Here is a 20,352-nt window from a genome sequence, read left to right on the forward strand (position 1 = left end):
CAATCCTTAAAAGGACCAGTTTTGAAGTACCTTCACTGCATCTCAGGACAAAGCCCAACATGAGTTAAAGAAACACAGAGTATCCAGCACTCAAAAATGCACAGCGCTGATCTCCTACCTAGAGTTACCAGATGTGTGATAAAACAGAAACATAAATCACCACTGGCAGAAAATAGATCCGTAGACCCAGAAATGAGACAGATGGTTGAATTAGTATAGAAAGAGTATCCGACAGGCGTAAGAAATGGAGCCCTTGTGGTTGAGCGTGGAGAGGAAACAGCAGCAAAAGTAGATGATAGGAAGCCACAAATGATCTAAGTGGAAATCATAGAGATGAATTACCAAAGCAGATACACGCACCATCCCCTTAAAATCGGGAATTTGAAAGAGAAACCATCAGGCAGGGAGAGGTGGCACCGAACAGCTGTGGAGGTCAGGGACTCCAGGGCCACACTGCAGAGTCCTTACTTCCGGCTCAGAAATTATGATTGTGGGGTCCTTCCTCAAAGTGGTTACCATGCCCGGTTACTTCTCTGTCCAATGAATAACATCTGCTATCTGGTTTGCAATGAGGATTAGATGAATTAATACTTGTAAACAGGGCACCTGGGTGGCTCAGTTGGTTGGGTGTCTGCCTTGGGTTCGGGTCATGATCTCAGGGTCCTGGGATTGAGCCTCGCTTTGGGTTCCCTGCCCAGCGGGGAGCCTGCTGCTCCCCCCGCTTGTGTGCGTGCTCTCTCTCGCGGTCTCTCTCAAATACAGAAAATCTAAAAAAAAAAAAAAATACTGTAGAAAGTGGAGCAGCCTACAGAGCAGGCATCGTAATGCTTGTGAAAGGAAAGGTGGTCCAACAATCCAGCCCTCCTCCCGGAAACACACGGGACCTGTGTTTGCTCCCCACATACCTCCAAGTTGTGTCACTGGAGTTCTGTGAGTCGTTTTGCTATAGCCATGAGGCCTCATCCAGGGCTGGCTGACAACCAGCCCTTACTCGGTGCTGCTGGAATTCAGGAGAGCAGGAAGCCCCCAAATAGAGAAATGGGCTTGCTCCTCTAAGCTCCTGGGCAGTCTCTGAACCCCATGGAGGTCCCACCACTACTGAAGGTCCTGGATGTGATCGAGTCAGATCCACCTGACACACTTTAAGAGTATCTGAAGACCTGCTTATTTAGTACCTTTATTGCATCAAGGTCCTCATCAGATCAGCTAAATTGGAGCTTGATTAATAACTGGCACCAAGTTAACTAGAGATCACAGGGCAATGATTCCAAGGGTCTCTGGGCACCTAAGTCCCCAAATACAAGCTGAGAAGCTGAGACATTCCTACAGATGAGCCACCCTCCCCTCCATGAGTCGGTGTTAGCAGTCAGTGAAGCCCTTTGGGTTTGGCAGGAGGACTCTTGGGTTGGACTTTGGAGGGTGTTTGAAGGGAGGGTTGAAAGGGTGAGCAAGCTTCAGCTGTTTGGGGGCTTGAGATTATTGAGATGGTGTGGGACCCACTTTGCAGGCCTTAGGTTGAAAGAAGAGTTTCTGGAGGCAAGGAGAGAGGGAGGCAGAGTTTTGTTTTGTTTTGTTTTGTTTTTTTAATAGGGGAGCAGACTTAAGATTTGAGCATGCCGCAGGAGGGACACAGAGTGGGAGAGAAGGCAAAAGGAGCAAATAGGTGCCCAGGGGATGGTGGGGAGGACACAAGGTGATCAAGAACCCTAGGAATAAGATCCTTGGGTTGTTTGACTTCAAGAACTCAGCTGCAGGTCAAGATTCTGGACCCCACTGAGAATGAATCTCGTGTCTTGGTGATCACCCACCCCAGTGTTTCAGATTTATGGCATCTATCTCCGGGTGGTATCTGAGGAGCCAGGGAAAGGTGCTTTACAGGGAGTGGTAACTTCTTAAGTCAACCCAGGCTTAGTGTCTACTAGTTCCAGAGGAATCATTAAAAATATCACAGTCCTGGAGCACCTAGCTGGCTTAGTCAGAAGCATGATTCTTGATATTGGGGTCATGTGTAGAAAGTACATAAAAATAAATAAAACTTTAAAAAACAGAACCTCACAAGCCCTTCATTTCCATAAACAGATTTTGGGCTTCCATTTCCCAATGCCCATACAACCAGGGACACTGGGCTCCCTGCCCCAGGCCGGTCCTATACACCCCACCCTGAGCACCTAAGGGACTATATTAGACAAAAACTTGACCTTGTTACCCCCGTCCCCTCCCCAGATGTTACTAAAAAAACCAAGTTTCCCTCTCCAGGTTAGCGTCCTCATAGCAAAGCTAAGCTTCAGGACCCTTTCGTCTCCATGCTCAGCAGGGTCCCACCCTGGGTATCCTCACCCAGGAGCCCCCTCTATCTAACCCCTGTCAGGGCCTCTCCCTTTGGGTAAATGGGGACTTCTTCCAGGCTGTTTCCAGAGCAGAAATGCAGAAACAACTCATAGATCCTTTTGATCACCATACTGAACGGTCTTCTCAAGTGGAAATTGACATCCCACCTTCTAAATATATGGGCCGTTAACTGTTTTGTTTTCCAACATGGGAATTAAAATGGTCCAGGCACAGAGATTTCCAGGAACAGCAGGCATGACAGCTCACGGGGGATCCTGTTTATATTTGCACCTGTGTGCAGTCAATGTATTCTGTGACTTTTCAGGACATTCTCCTTGTCCACTGGACAGCCTCAGGTCAAGCTCAATTTCCTCCTATTACTGGGGCTCCAGCCACACTGATCTTCTTTCAATTCCTGAACTTTTTGAGCACCATTTTGTTGCGAGGCCTTTGTTCATCAAGCTGCTTATTCCTATCCTTAGGTTCATCAACTGATGCCTTCTCAGATGGTAACGTCCTCCTCCTCTGCCACAGCTGTCACTGCCTAGGCCAGTTCAACTGAACTTCTCAGTCAACTCTGGCTCTGCCCCTGATCTTATAAACTTAGCGAAATCATACATCCTAGCTGTAAGTAAATTCAGCTGTAGAACAGCTTCCCAGGCCTGACTCAACCATGGAATCAACTGGAAGGCGTTCAAAGGTCAATCCCTGTGGCTAAGAGTTAATTACCCTGAGCTGGGACCCAGGCCTTGGGTGTTTGTGGAGAGCTGTCTTGGGGGTGTCTCACCTGCAGCCTGGGCTGAGATCTGCTGCCCCCAGGAGGAACATCGTGCACTCTGCCCTGAGCTGCACCTGACCAGGGCGGTGGCAGGGGGGGGGGGGGGGGAGGGGCGTGGGGAGGGGGGGACCTCCTTGGGAATTGCCACCTGCGGGGGCTCCCGGCAGGGTAGACTCTAGAAAGTCTCAGGTGGTTCTAATGTACTTTGGGGTGGAGAAGCTGCTCTTTAAAAAGGTGGGATTGGAGCTCTCAGGCTCTTTGGGGGCGGGGGGGGGGGGGGGGGGGGTGGTAGAAGATTCTCTATGCCTGATCTAGGAAAGATTTGCCTGAGCTTTCAGACTTTCGAGAGGGGCTTCTGTTTTCTAAGGAACTGATTTCACACAACTTTAGGGCTGCTTCTTTCTAAGGATAGGAAAACGTGGGTGTTGCATTTAAGCCTTGGGGGAAATCTGCTAACTTAGGGGAAAGTGTTTCACTCTTTCATTATGAAATATTGGCTGATGAAGCTCCTTGGATGGATTTCTGAAATGGGAAGAGTAGTGGGGAAAAGAGTAGGAGGGAAAGTGGTTGCGGTTGAGGGAAGGGGGAGGCAATGGTGGGTGTGGATGTGGGGAGAAAGGCCTTCCCCAGGGAGGGCAGATCAGGGGTGGTTGTGTGGGGGGGCAGTGGGAGCTTCTCAGCAGAAGAAACCACCTAACATTTTCACTTCAAGGATAAAAGGGAGTCGGATCCCTGGGTGGCGCAGCGGTTTGGCGCCTGCCTTTGGCCCAGGGCGTGATCCTGGAGACCCGGGATGGAATCCCACGTCGGGCTCCCGGTGCATGGGGCCTGCTTCTCCCTCTGCCTGTGTCTCTGCCTCTCTCTCTCTATCATAAATAAATAAAAATTAAAAAAATAAAGGGAGTCTTGTCAGGTTTCCGAGTGACAGGAAAAGTGGGGGGGGAAAAAGTCGCATAAGGGGCTAAAGATAGCTTCAGTGCCCTGCAGGAAGGAAGACTGAGCAGATGAGGAAAACGTGGGAGGGAAGCTATGGCAACTTCTCACCTGATCGGTGCCCTGAAGAGGTGAAGCTGGTGAGGGAGAACCCAGAGCAGAGGTGGCGGTGGAGAAAACAAAACGGTTGTCACTGTGCAAAGACAACCCAGCCCTCTCGGTCGTGGGGTTTGTGGGGTTGGAGGTCAAGAGCTGGGTTCAAACAGGGACCTCCCGGTCAGCACAGGGCAGAGCCTCCCGCCCAGTCCAAGCCTCACCCTTAGGGTCAACGGGGAGCCCCGGAGAGGGGAGAGGGGAGAGGGGAGAGGGGAGCGGGGCTCCTGCAAGGGGCTGAGCCTCCGACGTCAAAGTTCCCTTAATGTCAACGCGAACAACAGTCTGGGAACACTCCCAGCCACAACCTCGGGGCTCTAGGGAACCTGGGAGGGGAGAGGGACAGGAGCAAGGGCGTGTGCGCTCGGCTGCCTCCGTGTGCCTGGGTGGAAACGGGTGTCCCTGAAAGGAAGCTGGAGAGTAAAGCCGGAGGTCGTGGCCATGCGTGGAACCCGCCCCGGGGGTCTGCTGAGCCCTGGGCCCGGATGAGCCCGGCACTGAGGCCAACGGGGAGTCGCGGGAGGGTCTTAGCGACAAGCAGTTCAGGAGGACGTCAGGGTGTCCGGAGCAGGCAATGAGCTGGGAGAGCTTAGGACGAGATTCCCCAAGCCCGAGAGGAGGGGCGGCTGGAGGGGGTGAGACAGGGCGGAGGGGTCGCTGACGCGGTAGAGGAGGCCCCGGGTACCGAGTCCGGAGGCAGTTCCCGCGCTCCCACCGGCTGGGCTGGGCCGGGCCGCGCCGGGGATCCCGGGCGCGCGCTGCGTTCTCGGGACCGGACTGGACCGGGCGTCTCCCCGTTGAAAGGCGGTGAGCCTGGGTGGGTCAACCAGTGGGTTAAGCATCTGACTCTTGATTTCAGCTCAGATGGTGGGATCAGGGCCCCCAGGTCGGGCTCCCTGTTCAGCAGGGAGGGAGTCTGCTGGAGATTGTCTCCTCCCTCTGCCCCTCTTTCCATCCACTGCCTCCTAGACTTTCTCTCTAAATCCTAAGTCCCCGCACTCTCCTCTTAAAAAATCTTACCTGTGACTGAGGCCAGCTAATCCAGGTTTTTTCTTGGGAGTCACATGGGGACTGGGATATAGATTACCCCTGTCAGATCCCTTTGGCTGCACTTAAACTAGCATCTGGTTGGGTCACTTGAAGAGTGTGCCTGGGCTCAACTAGGCCAGCAATCCGAAAGGATTATGGGCTGTATACCCTCACCACAACACATGCTGTCTTTTCTCCACAAATGCTCACCCCTGACCTCTAGTTTACTTCTTAAGGTTTTATTATATGACAGAGCACAAATAGGGGGAGGGGCAGAGGGAGAGGAAGAAGCAGGGAGCCTGACCTGGGCTCCATCCCAGGTCCCTGGGATCATGACCTGAGCCAAAGGCTGACACTTAACTGACTGAGCCACCCAGGTGTCCCCCACCCCTGACTTCTGAATTGGTCTCTTTTCAACCTCCCTCAGTGCTTGAGGGCCAAACCCCAACCTCCCTAAAACCATGGAATGACATAGGTTCTCTTCACTCCAGAATTAAAATAATCTGGCATTGAGTCTTTCCCATGCACCATAGCAAATAGCATCCTCAGGGGCAACCCTACTTTGATGGTGTTCAGATCAAACCTCCTTATAGGGGTTAACTGGACAGAGGAGACTGCGCCAGGGGATGGGCCTCTGATGCTAGGCTTGGTGGTGCCACAGTCTCCTGGCAAGTGTCATGTGCCTACACTGGTCTGTGACTGATGTGCATTGTCCATGTCAGCAGGTCCTAGCTGTGTCCCTCTTCCTGGAGTTTAACACAAATGATTCTGAACCAATCCTGCCCCCAGCTGTGAATGTTCTAGGCTGCCCGGGTGTGAGATGATGGGGCTCCTACTTGACCCATCAGCGGACTGTGTTCTCACAAAGCTCATATGCTCCACGGGAAAACAATATTGTGCCAAAGCCTGCTGTACAAGTTAACTTGGCTTTATTCTCCTCTTTGGTAGAGAAGTGGAAAACAAACTTGCCTGTATATAAGTGGCCAGAGTTGTTGAAAAGAAAGATTGGTGAGACTTGGGTCTATGCGAAAGAACAGTAAAGGTTTTATATGCTGGAACCAGGAAGTATGGAGAAATGGGTTTGAGACCTAAGCCATTTGGTCCTGTCCGCAAAAGGAAGCTCTGAAGTAAGGAGGATCAGCCGCAGCCTCACAAGGTGAATGAGGCCCAGGAACACAAAGTAGTAAGATTCAGCTCACACAGCCAGGAATGCTGCTAGCAAGACACCACCCCCGTTTGACAACTCCAATCTGCAAACTTCCCCTTTGGGCTAATTATCCTCATGCAGCAAGGATGTTGGAAAGTTGTGGGAGGGGATGGGAGGGGATAGGAGGGAGGAGGAGGAAGGGGAAGGGGGGAGGGGGGCCACTGACCACAAATGACTAGGAAGCCCAGCACTCTCCCTGCTCCTGGGTGCTCTCAGCACTTTTGAGTCCTTTTCTAGCTCTAGCCCCAAGGCGGAGCTAGAGGATCCTCTAGTTCATTTTGCATCTTGGTTTCATTCCATTGGGTTTGGGGAAAAAGGAGTCCTGACATTCCATATCTCTCAAGTGGGGGTGGAATCCAGTTTAAGTTCTGGATCTAGATCCACAGATGGTCTGTAGGGGCAGAGTCTGTTGGGAGAAAGGCAGGAATTCAGCCTGGAGTTGCCATGGAATTCTCAGGGCTCCCATCTGGGTCTTGAGGATGCTCCATGTGGACATGTGGTAGGGCCAATGGCTCCTCACTCAGGTCTGTTATCACCCTGTGCACAGAAGCCTGAGAAGGTGGGCACACTCCTCATAGGTGCTATTAGTTACTCAGTCCCTGAAAATAGCTTCCTACTTAATATGCTTTATGTAATTCCTTGGTCAAGTGTAGCCCTCCCACTGGTCTGGAAGTGAATTAAGCCTCCTTGGCCCTCACCCACCTCCCTGTGACTGATCTGTGTGAGTGCATGGCTCACTCCACTCTTGCATCATTCAGTTCCTCCCTGAGTCTGAGCAGCAATATGTTGAGTCTTAACTCCTTGGGTGAAATCAGAAATCTGAGGGCAAAAAGTTATATCTCGAGGCCTAGGGTGGATGGATAGACAAGTAGGGGTATGCAGCTGAGTTTGTACAAGAACCCCCAATCTCCCCACTCCTTGAGCCAAGGCTGGGGAATGAGCCCTGATGCACCTGAAGCAGCTGTCTTCTGTGCCCTGGAGAGGAGACTCTTCGAAAGGCCTCCCAGGTGAGCACAGAGCATCCAGGTGTAAGGAGGCTCAGGCACCAATGTTTACCTCCGCAGAAATGCCCCATGGGGAGGGACTCCAGACAGGGTGACAGCACGAAAACCCAGAGGATGTGCCTGTAGCCACTCCAGTATGACTAATCTGTGGGCACCCTGCCCACCCTCTGGTCCTAGCACAGTCCCTCTGCCTGGGCTTTGACACCCAAGACAGGGGGTCTGGATTCTGTAGAAGGCCCATTTTGGGGTCCGTGGCTGCTCACCAGCGCCACTAAGTGACCACTAAGTCAGCTCCGTTCTCAGAGTTCACCTGAGCAAGAAAAGCATTTGTCTAAGGACTGAATCCTAGTGTTCTTGACTAAACTTCCTTGTAATAGGAAAGCGAATTGTTGTAAGGATGGCTTTCAAAATAAATACTAGAGTAGGCTGGGATCTATATCGGGAGAAAAGTTCATTCACATTTCTTGTGAGGTATGTGGAGATACATGTAAGACCATGTGACCTTGACATATATGTATACAGGGACACTCTGAGCTCCAGCTGTTTCAATATTCAGTCTTAATGTTATAGGGGGATGAGGCCCAGAACAGCTAAATGAAAGGATGATGCTGGCCTGCTGGAAAATGCTGAAGGCAGGATTGCAGAGCTGTCTTCTGATGGACAAGTAGTTCCTTGAAGATCAATGAGCTTCTGAGCACTAAGACTGAATGAGAAAGCAGGAGGAGGTAGTGGCTCATTTCAAGGCCCCAGAAAGGGGATCCCTGGGTGGCGCAGCGGTTTGGCGCCTGCCTTTGGCCCAGGGCGCAATCCTGGAGACCCGGGATCGAATCCCACATCAGGCTCCCGGTGCATGGAGCCTGCTTCTCCCTCTGCCTGTGTCTCTGCCTCTCTCTCTCTCTCTCTCTCTCTCTGTGTGTGTGTGTGTGTGTGTCTATCATAAATAAATAAAAAAGAAAAAAAAACAAGGCCCCAGAAAGCTGAGCCCCTCCCAGCTCCTTGGCTGCCCTGTGTGCCCCTGGGGGAGAAAGGGATGAGGACTGTCCATTCCAAAGTTTACTAAATGACCTTGGCTTTGGGGAAGGAAGGGTTCATGGGTACAGGGGACCATTCTAATACCTGGTCCCCTCACTGGAGTCAGCATCAATGTTCCAGAGAATCTCAAAGCCTCTAGATCCGGTTCAGAGTGAGGCAAATTTGGGTCCTGCTCCTGAAGGGAGCTGGGACTATGGGCTGGAAGAAGACTGGGGAAGACTCAGGCCCTGGGTCCCTGGCTTAGGTCCTGGAGGTTCTTATCACACATCACTTAATGGGCCCCTTGGGCATCACTTAATGGACACCCACGGGGCCTGCGGTCCATGAATGTGACCCATTCCACTGGCATTGGGAACTTGGTAAGGCAGCTGGCTCCAAAGTTGGAGTTCCATGTGAATATGTACACCAGGCAATATTGTTTTCTCCACCTGGCTATCAGGTGTGACCTTCCCAACTTTCTCTCAGGCAGTGTTTGTGGAATTGTCTGCTGGTGGCTTTCCTGGTGTGACCAAGGTCTGGGATGGAGTGGCATTTCTGTGAGTGGACATTGAACAAGAGCTAAAAATTCTACCTACTTCTTGCCTTACTGAAGTTCTGGATCCATGTGACTTGTCTGTGGGCCCAGGTCACCCAGTGTCTTTGCAGGCTGCTCCTCACTTTGCAGAGGGAGGCTGTTTGTGTGAAGCTGAGCTCTGATGTCCCAGAGGGTAGCTGTAGCCATTAATCTCCCTTCCTCTCTGCTGAGAGCTGTTTCTGGTGCTCCAGGATGTGCCCTAGTGGATTTCCAGGGCTGCCTGTGGGTTGACTCAGGCCCAGCTAGGCCATTGTCCCTGTGGCTCACTCTAGGATTGGGGCCTATGTTCTCCTCTGCCAGCCTTTGCACATCTGTATCTGAGCTAGGCTTTGACTAGAATACTGGGTAATATGCTGTGGACCAAAGGAAAGATGGAAATTGAGCCACATGTTGAAGCATCTTTCAATGAAATCCAGGATTGAATATTCCATATGTATAAACTGGGCTAAACAAGCACTCCCTTTGAAAGTGTTCTCAAAATTGGTTTACATTCTCTTTCGTCAGAAGTATCCTGTCTTCTCTGATATGGATAGAAAGCTCACCCAGGGTGAGCATGAGTGATCCCACAGAAGTCCCCCGCCCCACCCCCGCATAGTGGAACAGGCAATGGTAATGACCATGCAGAGTAAGGATCAGGTTTTTCCTGCTGGTACCCAAGAATGCTCCACATAGACCACATGAGGGGTGGACCGCAGTGCTCCACAAATGGAAGTGCATGATGGCTCAGGACTGGAGCTATACCCTGAGCTAGGTGGTGGCTGCATCTGCACAGGGAGGACCTGAGAGAGAAAGGCACACAGAGAGCTCCCGAAGACATTGGCCACCTGCTTTCTCTCTGGACTTTGCCAAAGGCCTAGTGATGCCGGTAGGGGTGGGGTGTGCAAATCTACGGAGTCTAGGGGAGGAGTCCTTCATGATCAATGGTTTGACAGGTGGACACCTCTCATAAAACTACATTAAAAATTAAAACTACTTATACACCTTCACAGCCCCCCCCCACCACCACCCAGCAGCCTTCTGGGAGTTGTAGAGGAAGCAGTGGGATCATATTGTGCATGTTAGTTTGAATTTAAAACCGGGGACGAACATTTTGCATTAGTCAGCTTCTACCTTCATCCTCCTTAGTCATCTTCCACAGGTAACCAGCTTGGTCTTATCCCCGATTTCTGTGAAGTGCCTGGTTCTCTGTCCTCCAGATGTCTTGGTGCAATAATGGTATGCAGCCCTGGGCAAAGCTCTGGTCATAGACTGGCTGTATTTTCCTCAAGGTAGCAAAATCCCAGTGAACTAAGGGGCCCTTCCTGTGCCCTGGTGTATCTAGTTTATTTCATTCTCTGCATCATTGTTCAAAGCCCTGCCACCCTTCCTGAGTAGCCTGCTGCACAAGTGCTGCTCGTGCCAGAGAAATCTCCCAGCTGGCTTTTTGCTCTGGCTTCCAGAGAATCTGCCTTTTGGTGATAGAACCTTATTAAGAGCTTGCCATCTATAATCTGAAAGGAGCCTTGTATGGAGGGCAGGGAGAGACTGAGAAATTACTCCAGATGGCAGGTGGCAGGCTTAATAAGCAATAGAATATCTGTAGGAGGTTTGTTGCAGGTGGCCACAAGATGAGCTCTCTGCCTAGGCCCCCCAAATCTTAGAAGTGTACAGAGCTCTTAACTGGGTCCAGACACACACACACACACACACACACACACACACACACACACACACACATTCTGATAATCTCAACAAGCCCTTGCTCTCTAGGGTGGGTCCTTGGAACAGCCCCCATAGCAATGACACTTTGCAAGGCATCCATTCCAATGACCTGGCTCGGGGGAGGAGACTAACTGCCCAGGTCCTGTTCGGGGGTTGAATAGAGGTCACTCCTCTTACCTTCTCAAAGACCTTCCCAGCCTATAGGCCCAGGGAACTCTTTTTGGATGACGAAACTTTATCCCCCTCCATGGGATCCTTATCCACTTGTGCTTCTCAAAGGAGATGTACCCACCTGTCGGGTCAAACCCCTCCTTCCTGAAGTCTGTCCTCGTCCTCATCCTGTGGTGTGCTAGTTGTGGAGGGCACACCATCTTTAATGACTTCTATAACAATCTGCTTCTGGAAGTTTCTTTGCAAGTTCCTTCTTACCTTTCATCTCGATTTTCTTGGAGCTGGGATCCTGCCTCAAGGAAAGTATGTGGGTGAGCTGCCTGATGGTGTTGCCTGTGTTCAATGTGGACTAGGCCTCTGTACTGGAGCAGTTGGCCTTGCTGTGGATGGGAGCAGCAGAGATGGCTGGGAAAGCACTTTCCTCCTCCTGTTCCACCATGTGGCCCAGGCAGGATCTGCTCATTACTGTCTTCTGTGTGGCTCCTGAAGAGCAAGCACTGGGGCCCAGAAATGTTTTAAATTACACCTTCTATTCAGGATCCTTCTTTTTTTTTTTTCTTTTTGCATCCCTTCCTGTGGATTTTCCATCAGTTTTCCCTTCATTCTATCACTTTACTGGAATTCCTCCCTTAGGCCATCTGAAGCAAAGCAAAATACAGTACATCATAAAATACCAGTGAAACCAGTCTCATTCACAGTAATTAACTTCACCACAAAACAACACCAATGTTAAAGGGCCTAATAAAATATCCAAGGCCCAACAAGCAAAATGTCCAATGCTGACTTGTATCTAAAATCAGCAGGCACGCAACCTACTAGAAGCAGGCAATGGGAAATGACAAGGTATAATCCATAGAGAAGGACTTGAGCACCTCTGCTAAACAGACTCCTGTGGTCAAGCATGTAGAGAGAACATGAACACAACATATTCGGGCCCTAAATGGAACATTAGAGATGCACAATAGTGAGGGAGCCCACAGACTGGAGCAGACACACAGTCTCCTTATCATCAGAAATGTTGCAGGACCAGCCCAAGAAGCCTTTCAGGAGCAGCATGTAGCAGCCTCCTGCACTGGAGCCTGACAGCTGAGCTCTATTTCCAGCTCTGAGAAGAGCAGCTGGATCAAGGAGTCTACCAGTCTGCACTGCCAATGAGGGTAGTAATAGTGCCATCCACCAGGCATGTCTCAAAGATCTAAAATTCTCCATATTTGTAAAATAGAATTGTGTATGACACATATTAGCTGGGAAAATGCTTGTGTAATGAAATACCCTCTACTTTCCATCAATCCTCAAGAAGTTGCCTCCTGGCCATGCGTTCTTTTTCATTCCTGAGTCTTCCCTGTGATCTAGCTACTCTTAACAGCAACTAGGCTGCATCCAGGACTCATTCAGGTGGCATTTGTGTCTTGCTAGAGGTCTGGGACTTAGAGGATCCCAAGTGTAGAAATATTTACTGTCCTCTGTGTCTGGCAGTCTGATGCAAATGGAGGTCTAGCTACTAAAGTGCTTGGATGTGACTTAGACTTGACCCACACAGAGTGGCCAGTCAGCCCTCAGGGGGACAGTTTCCTCCAGAACTAAGGTCTCTTCCTGGGCATCAAGACCTCCGTTCCAGTGCAAGGGTCTGATGGGAGTCTCAGTTCTTATACTTGCCCTGATCTGGGCCCTCCTTAGGTTCCCCTGAGTCCTGGCATCTTGCACTCTTCGGTCTCACCCACCTGATTCAGGCCAAACCATGAATCTTGTGGTTAATTTAAGGACTTGAGACTGGTGTTACATCTGGGGAAGAGACAAGAAATATGGAGGTACCTTGAAAGGCTGGGGGTGCAGGAGTCCCATTGGGGAACTTAAGATGTTTCATGTAGATCACGTCTGGGGCCTACAGCATCTCCTCCTAGGGAACAATTCCTGAATTCCCTTGATCTTTCACTCAGTTTCAACTTAAGCAGAAATCTTGAAATCCTAAATAATATTTCTACACTAGAACTAAAAATCTGAGTATGGAGTCACTTCCACGGAAAACTGCCATAGCATTTTTTTAAATTTTATTTTTTACATTTTATCTAAATTACATTTGCCAACGTATAGTAGAACACCCAGTGCTCATCCCATCAAGTGCCCTCCTGGGCCCATCATACAGCCCATCCCCCCGCCCGCCTCCCCTTCAGCAGCCCTTTATTTCCCAGAGTTAGGAGTCTCTCATGGTTTGTCTCCCTCTCATTTTTCCCACTCAGTTCCCCTCCTTTCCCTTATAATCCCTTTCACTATTTCTTAAATTCCCCATATGAGTGACATTATGATTGTCCTTCTCCAAATGACTGACTTCACTTAGCATAATATCCTCCAGTTCCATCCACATTGAAGCAAATGGTGGGTATTCATCCTTTCTGATGGCACTCCAGCCACATTTGTCTTCACCATTTCTCTTCTCTGATCCTTCTGGGCTCATCACCCTCCAGTGCTATTCATCTACTGGCTCCTACCTTTGACTGTGGGGTCACTTTGTGCACTAACACCTTCCAGGTGGTGCCCCTTATAGGTTCCCCTTTGGTATGTCCTTGACCTCAGTCAACAGTGAATTCCAGTTTAAGTCCTTGGTCAAGGTCCCCTTTTCTGCCGTTGAAGCTTCAGGAGATCATGGATTGTGTGTGCAAATGATTCAGCTGCGGACAGCTTCCCTGTAGTCCTGGCACTACAGTGGACTCCTCTTTTCAAAGGTCAGCCCTAGTGTTTGAGACCTCCGTACACTTGGCTGAGGTCTAGGGATTTAGATTTTTGAAGTCTCTGGATGATTTCAGCATGCAGCCTAGGTAGAGATCTATTCCCATAGAGGAATAGCATACACCCTGTCACAAGCTGGCCCTGAGAACAGAGACCTCCTTGGCCTTTCCCACTTCAGTTTGCTCCAGGGGAGCAGGGATTTTAGAAAGTGTCACACTGGGTGGTAGACTAGAACTACCTAGAGATGGCTTCCTAATGCTGATGGGGGTCCGATCTTCGGGAATTCTGATGTGGTGATCTTGGGGGGGGGGGAAGTGCTGAATAAAAGCTGTTCTGGAGGGCCCAGGTGGTTCTAATGTACACTCTGTGGAGAATCTCAGCCTCAAGGATGTCTGCAAGCTTTCTCTCAGGCAATACTCCTTCTTTCCTTTGTGTGCTGACAGCTTTCTGGTTGTGACAGAGCTCTGGGATCTAGTGGCATTTCTGGTGACCAATCATGAAGATGGGCTCGAGACATTCCACCCACCTCTTGCCTTACTGAGGTTCTGGATCTACTTAACTCCTCTTCACACAGAGGAGTGAATGATGATGAGCTGAGTGCCAGCTCATCAGCTCCAGCCATGCTGTGGGAGGGGCAGTATCCAGGCTGCTCCTCACTTTCTACAGGGAGGCTGCTTGTGTGGGGCTGAGCTCTGGGGTCCCAGGACGTAGCTGGGACTTTCAGCCTCCCTGCCTCTCAGCTGAGAGCTGTCTCTGGAGATCACAGAAGTGTCCTGGTGGGCAGAGTTCGTGGGCAAGTCCTGCCCATGGATTGAGTCAGGCCCAACCAGGTCACCGTCCCAGTTTATTCCTTCCATGTTTTGGGCTTTGGATCTCTACTATCTTTTCACAGGTGCCTCTGAGCTGGGCTTTGAGTAGAATCCTGGGAGTGGAGTGGCTGTGCTATGGTCTAGAGGGAAGATGGGAGTGTCCAGAGTCACATATTTAAATCTCTTTCAAGGAATCAATTTGCAACCCAGGTTGAAATTCCACATCTGTATATGTGACTGAACAGGCACATATTTTACAAGTCTTCTCAAAGTTTGTTTTTAGCTTTTCCCTTTGGCCAGCATTTTCTCTAAAAGGGATAGAAGTCTTACCATGATGGATCTAGACGGATGAATCCAGATGCATGAACCCAGGGAGATCTCCCTTTGTGGTTTTCAAACCACCAGAGAACTTCAGTCTCACCCACCTGATTGAGTTAGCCCAATCCTTGAATCCTGCGATTAAATCAAGAACTTAGGGCTTGGGGTACAGGTCTTTAAGCACAGGTGCCCCTAAAGGAGTGTTGGACTTGGTCCCTGGGAGAGGGTGTGTTTGATCACCATGTGGGTAGAGATTGCAGAGCATCCTTGGGTTCCATGCCCCCTACTGCAGAAGGAAAGGAGGGGGTGTGATCACAAATGGACACCCCTGATTTTAGAACCCTTTTTCCTTGTTGAAGGTTTCTAGGCAAGTGGGAAGTACAGAAGCAGAAGCAGTCTGTATATAATTGTGAGATCAGCTGATGGTTCTTCACTCTGGAATAAAAATAGTTCTGGCATTCAAGGCTTTTCCCATGGACACCAGCAGTCACATCCACAGTGGCAACCCTGTATGTCCTCTCCTTGGTGTTAAGATCAACCCTCGTATGTGGGTAACTGGGTGCAGGAGTTTGGAGAGGAGGTCTCTGATCAGGGCGGTGGTGGTCTAGTCCTGGCCAGATGTGCCTGTAGCCAAGGCTGTCCATGACTGAGGTGTGGTGCCTTGCCCAGGGAGCAGATCCCAGTGTGACCATCAGCCTGGGATTTAACATATAGGTCCAAGGTACTTGACCAAACCCTTCCTTGGGTGCAGATGTTCATTCCTGCCAAAGGGGTGAGATGATGGATGCCCTCTGTGACCCATCAGGCAGCTGAGTTCTCCCCAAGCTTCTATTCTGCATGGCAAAGGTTTTCTTTCTTTCTTTCTTTCTTTTTTTTTTTTTACAAATAGTATAATCTGGGTTTTTAGTCTTAGGCATTGTTAAGAGAAAAGATGATGTATACATTGCTGCATGGGTTTGTCTTAAACAATAGTTCAGTTATAAAACTTGAGTCTACTTGGGGCAGCCCTGGTGGTGCAGCAGTTTGGCGCCGCCTGCAGCCCAGGGCGCAATCCTGGAGACCCAGGATCGAGTCCCACGTCGGGCTCCCTGCACGGAGCCTGCTTCTCCCTCTGCCTGTGTCTCTGCCTCTCTCTCTCTCTCTGAATGAATAAATGAATAAATCTTAAAAAAAAAAAAAAAAAACCAAACTTGAGTCTACTCAAGGGGATGTGCTCATCTGAATTTGAGGTAACATGGAGAAGAGGACTAAAAGCCCCAGTACAAATAAACAAATATTAATATGAAAATTTATAAAGCTCTGCTGTAGGCTTCTATTGTGTCTACTGAAGTGAGAAGCAGCAGTTGCATAGTAAATGGAGGGAATTAGGTCCAGGAATGGGACAGAACAGCAGTCTGATCCTACAGGCAGGAAAGGCTGAAGGCAGGACTCCAACTACCTCTTCTAAGATCTGATAAACCACCCATAATGCGTAAGGAGTCTCCGTGCAGGAAGAGTAATAGAGGAGAGGAGGAAGAATAATGGGTCCCAAGGCACCAGGAAACTGGATTTTTCTCCCCGCTCCTTGGTCTCTGTTCTGTCTGGGCCTGAGGCACTAGACAGAAGTAGATGTCCCCTCCTTCAATCACACAACTTATTTTCATTTCGTTAGGTTTGGGGTCCAGAAGTAGCCATGACCTCCCTTGGTCAGGTGCAGTAGGCTTTGACATTCAATGGCCTTAAAGTTCAGAACTAGTGAGCAGAGGTGGCTAAGTGCCTCCGGCTGGGGTGGGGTTTCTGGGGGAAGAGACAGGAAAGGGTGTGGAGGTACCATGGAGGGCTGGCAGTGTAGAGATATCATTGGAACCTCCAGGTGTTCATGAGGGGAAGGGACCGCCCGCCCAGCATCTTTCCTAGGGAAACAGTTCCTGAATTCCTTTTATTCACTTATAGCTTCAACTTCAGAAGAAATAATGCAATTTTTGAGTATAAAGAAGTGGCACAGGGATCCCTGGGTGGTGCAGCGGTTTAGTGCCTGCCTTTGGCCCAGGGCACAATCCTGGAGACCTGGGATTGAATCCCACGTCGGGCTCCCAGTGCATGGAGCCTGCTTCTCCCTCTGCCTGTGTCTCTGCCTCTCTCTCTGTGTGTGACTATCATTAAAAAAAAAAAGTGGCACGAGCCAGATGCTCCTTCCATATTGGGAGTAAACGTACTAGGCATTAATGGAAAACCACCGCAGCATTCTGATGGGGACCCTGCTTCCATGGTCACTGGTATGCAGACCAAACCTTCCTGTTTAACTCTCAGGACAGTAGTTTCTTCTACATCCACTCAACAGATCACACTGATCTTCCTCCACTGTCTGTACCCAGCCACACTGTTGTCCTACGCCATCCTGAGTACGTTAAGCACTCTTTTGCCTCAGGAGCTCTGCTTCTGTGGTAGTTGCACATCACCCTCCAGTGTAGTGTTACTCACCTAGCTTGCTCCAACCCCTGACTGAGGTGTTGGTCATCTTGTGCATCAAGACCTTCCAGTTGGTGCTCCATCTGTCCTTGATTTCAGCCAACATGTGGTAAATCCCGGTATAAGTCCTTGGTCAAGACCTTCTCCCACTGCTGTGTAACCTCAGCAACTTCATGGATCACATGCAGGTGAATTCAGTTGGCAGTACAGCTTCCCTGTCCTGATGCTACAGTGGACTCTTTTCCAAAGATCCATCACAGTGCTTAAGACTTAAGCATATTGGACTGAGATTCAGGGATTTGTATTTTTTAAGTCTCTGGGTGGTTTCAGCATGCAGCCTGGGTTAGAGACCTCTAACTCTCTAACATCTATTACTAGAAAACATGCATTCTATCATGAGCTGCACCTGAGCGCTGCACCTCCTTGGTCTTTCCCTACCTTCCACTGCGGCAGGGGGTGGGGATTTTACTGAGTCACAAGTAGTTGCATATTAACTACCTGGAGAGCATTTCCCAATGCTGATAAGGGTCCTCTCTTCAGTGGTTTCTGATGTGCTGATCCAGGTGAATCCCAAATAGCAGTTTTGAAGATCTGGCATGGTTCTAATGTGCACTTTGGGTGGGGAAGAGTTCCAAACAGCCAGGTAGGACTGTGTGTGTGTGTGTGTGTTCCCCTGAGAGACTGAAGAGGGCTTTATACATATCAGAGAAGCTCGGGGAAGAGGATGAAGGCCTGCCCTAGACTTTCTCCCAAGATTCACTCTGGAGGGATATTGCATTTGATGAAGTAACTTTTCAGATGCTCTTAGGGCTGTCTCTGCTTGAAGATGTGAGGAAATGCTCACATTCAGCTTTAAAGCTTATGGCAAATGCTCACTGTAAGGGAAATTGTGTCTCTCCAGTGTTTAAAAAATTTTTTCCAGTAAAGAGATTTGAGGTAAAATATTTCTGTATAAATACACTTAAGCTCTTGGCTGAATACTTGAATACAGGAGCACTGTAAGTATCTTACAGGCAAAGTACTTGATATAAATGAATGTATTAGGTTTTCCTGGAGGAAGGTCTTCATGGATCAGAGCTGTGGGTACCTGAGGGAGCCAAGGACAGTTTCCAAAGTCCCTGGAAATGACTGGAAGTTTTTGGAGAAGTAGTAACCTCACATTCTTGGAAGGTATAAGAAAAATTACCTTTCAACAGAATAAAGGTTAGGGGAAATGTGATTGAGCAGAGAGCATAAAACTGATTTGGGTTGAAATGACCTCAGACACTGCCTCAGCATGTGATTTAGAGGCTAAATGTAGGTGAGATGGGGCTGGGGATAGGGGGCTCAGACACCCACAGCGACCTGCTCAGGGATGAGTTCTACCCAGATCTTCCTACTATAGGCCCTCTAGCCCTTTAGTATCTGCGGTGCCTCTTGGTGGTGGCTGGCACCCACTGAAGGTCTCAGGGTAAAGGATGAGGAGGAGGAGCCTGACTTCTGGGTCATCCAGGTGTGAACCTTGGTCAGAGCCACATCATGGTCAGTCTTGACTCATTGGTTTCTTCCTGAAATCTAAGGGCAGCCAGTTGTCCCTGGAAGCCTCTGGGTGGATTGTGGGTTGGGGAGGGGTATCAACCTATAGTTAATGTAGGTATAAGACCCACCTCTCAGCCAAGACAAAGGAATCCAGGTATCCATGGTGTATCTGGGGCTGATGCTTCCTTTCTGTTCCCTGGAGGAAAGTCTTTGAACAGCTTGGCAAGGCAAGCACCTGGAGCCCAGGACTAGTTGGGTTCAGCCACCAATACCTCAACCTGCATAAAGATGCTCTATGTATCTGAGCCCATGCTGAGTGCTGACTAATTTAATTTATGGGTGGACTGCCCACTCCATGGGCCCTAGCAGAGTCCCTCTCTGGCTTTGCACAAGAGAGCATCCAAGACCATAAAGATGTTCCTTTTTGGATCCTGGCCATTCACAGGTGCCCTATGGCAACCACAAAGTCAGCTTGTTCTCATAAAGTTTATATTCTTCATGGGAAGGCTATACTTGTCAAAGGACTGAATCCTAATGACTGATGAATCTTCTGAGTAGCAGAGTGATGAATTGTTCAATAACAAGGGCAGCTCTTCAAGAGAAAGATAGGGGTACACTGGGATATAATTTGGGAGAAAACTCCCTGTTTGCCAGAAATTGGAGAGCAAGACCAAGTGACCCCGAGGTACCCGATATACAGGTACACATACACAACACAAAAATTCTGGTAAGAGGTTATTTAAGAAACTTTAGCTTAATAGTAATGAGCAGGTGAAGTGCAGTACTAGGAAATGAAAGGATGATGCTGCCTTCCTAGAAAATGCTGAAGGCAGGATTTAAGAGCTGCCCTCTCGGGCACCTGGGTGGCTCACTGGGTCAAGCATCTGCCTTTGGCTCAGGTCATGATCTCAGGGTCCTGGGATCAAGCCCTGCACTGGGTTCCCTGCTCAGTTGGGAGTCAGCTTCTCCCTCTCCTTCTGCTGTTCCCCCTGTCTGTGCTCTCACTTGTTCACTCTCTCAGGTAAAAAATCTTAAAAAAAAAAAAAAAAAAAAGGCTGTCTTCTCTGATGGACAAGTAGTTCCCTGAAGGTCAATGAGTTCTGAGCACTAAGATTGAACCAAAAAAAAAAAAAACAAAAAGCAGGGGGACTGGGTGCCTGATCTCCATGCCCCAGGAAGCTAAACCCTCTCCCTGCTCCTTGGCTTCCCTATCCCTCTCTTCCAATTGTGGCCACCAAGAAGATGAAAGTGGCCTGCTTCCATTCCAAACCATTTCATGACACTGGTTTGAGGAATGAAGAGTTCATGGTTACAGTAGATTGTGCTAATACCTATCTCCAGTGGAATTAGGGTTAGTGTTCCAAGATTCTCAAAGCTTCTACATCTGGTTCACAATCAGGAGAACTTGGCTCCTGCTCCTGAGAACTGGGAGCTTCTCTTGGGTGCAAACTCAGGATATGGACATGTTGATGACTGAAGACTGGATCCTGGAGGTCCTTACCACACATCAGTTACTAGGTCCCTGTGAGTCTTTGAGGGGCCCTGTCATGTCTAAAGTTCATAGCCCAGAGCAAAGTATGAACCAGGGACCAGAGTGGCCTCAGCCAGAGCAGCCCCTGCATCCA

The 20,352-nt window shown here is 49.4% G+C and overlaps 1 long non-coding RNA gene across 1 annotated transcript; it reads right to left on the reverse strand.

Annotated features, from left to right (window-relative positions):
• Positions 1–12,943: 12,943 nt before the first annotated feature.
• LOC140594601 (uncharacterized) lies at positions 12,944–17,425 on the reverse strand. The gene is made up of 2 exons (XR_011995618.1): positions 17,222–17,425; positions 12,944–15,924 (listed from the first exon to the last, which is right to left on the reverse strand). It is a non-coding gene; the product is annotated as an uncharacterized lncRNA (long non-coding RNA).
• Between the last annotated feature and the right edge of the window lie 2,927 nt (positions 17,426–20,352).

The sequence above is a fragment of the Vulpes vulpes genome, chromosome 12, assembly GCF_048418805.1.
Source record: "Vulpes vulpes isolate BD-2025 chromosome 12, VulVul3, whole genome shotgun sequence".
Classification (NCBI taxonomy): domain Eukaryota; kingdom Metazoa; phylum Chordata; class Mammalia; order Carnivora; family Canidae; genus Vulpes; species Vulpes vulpes.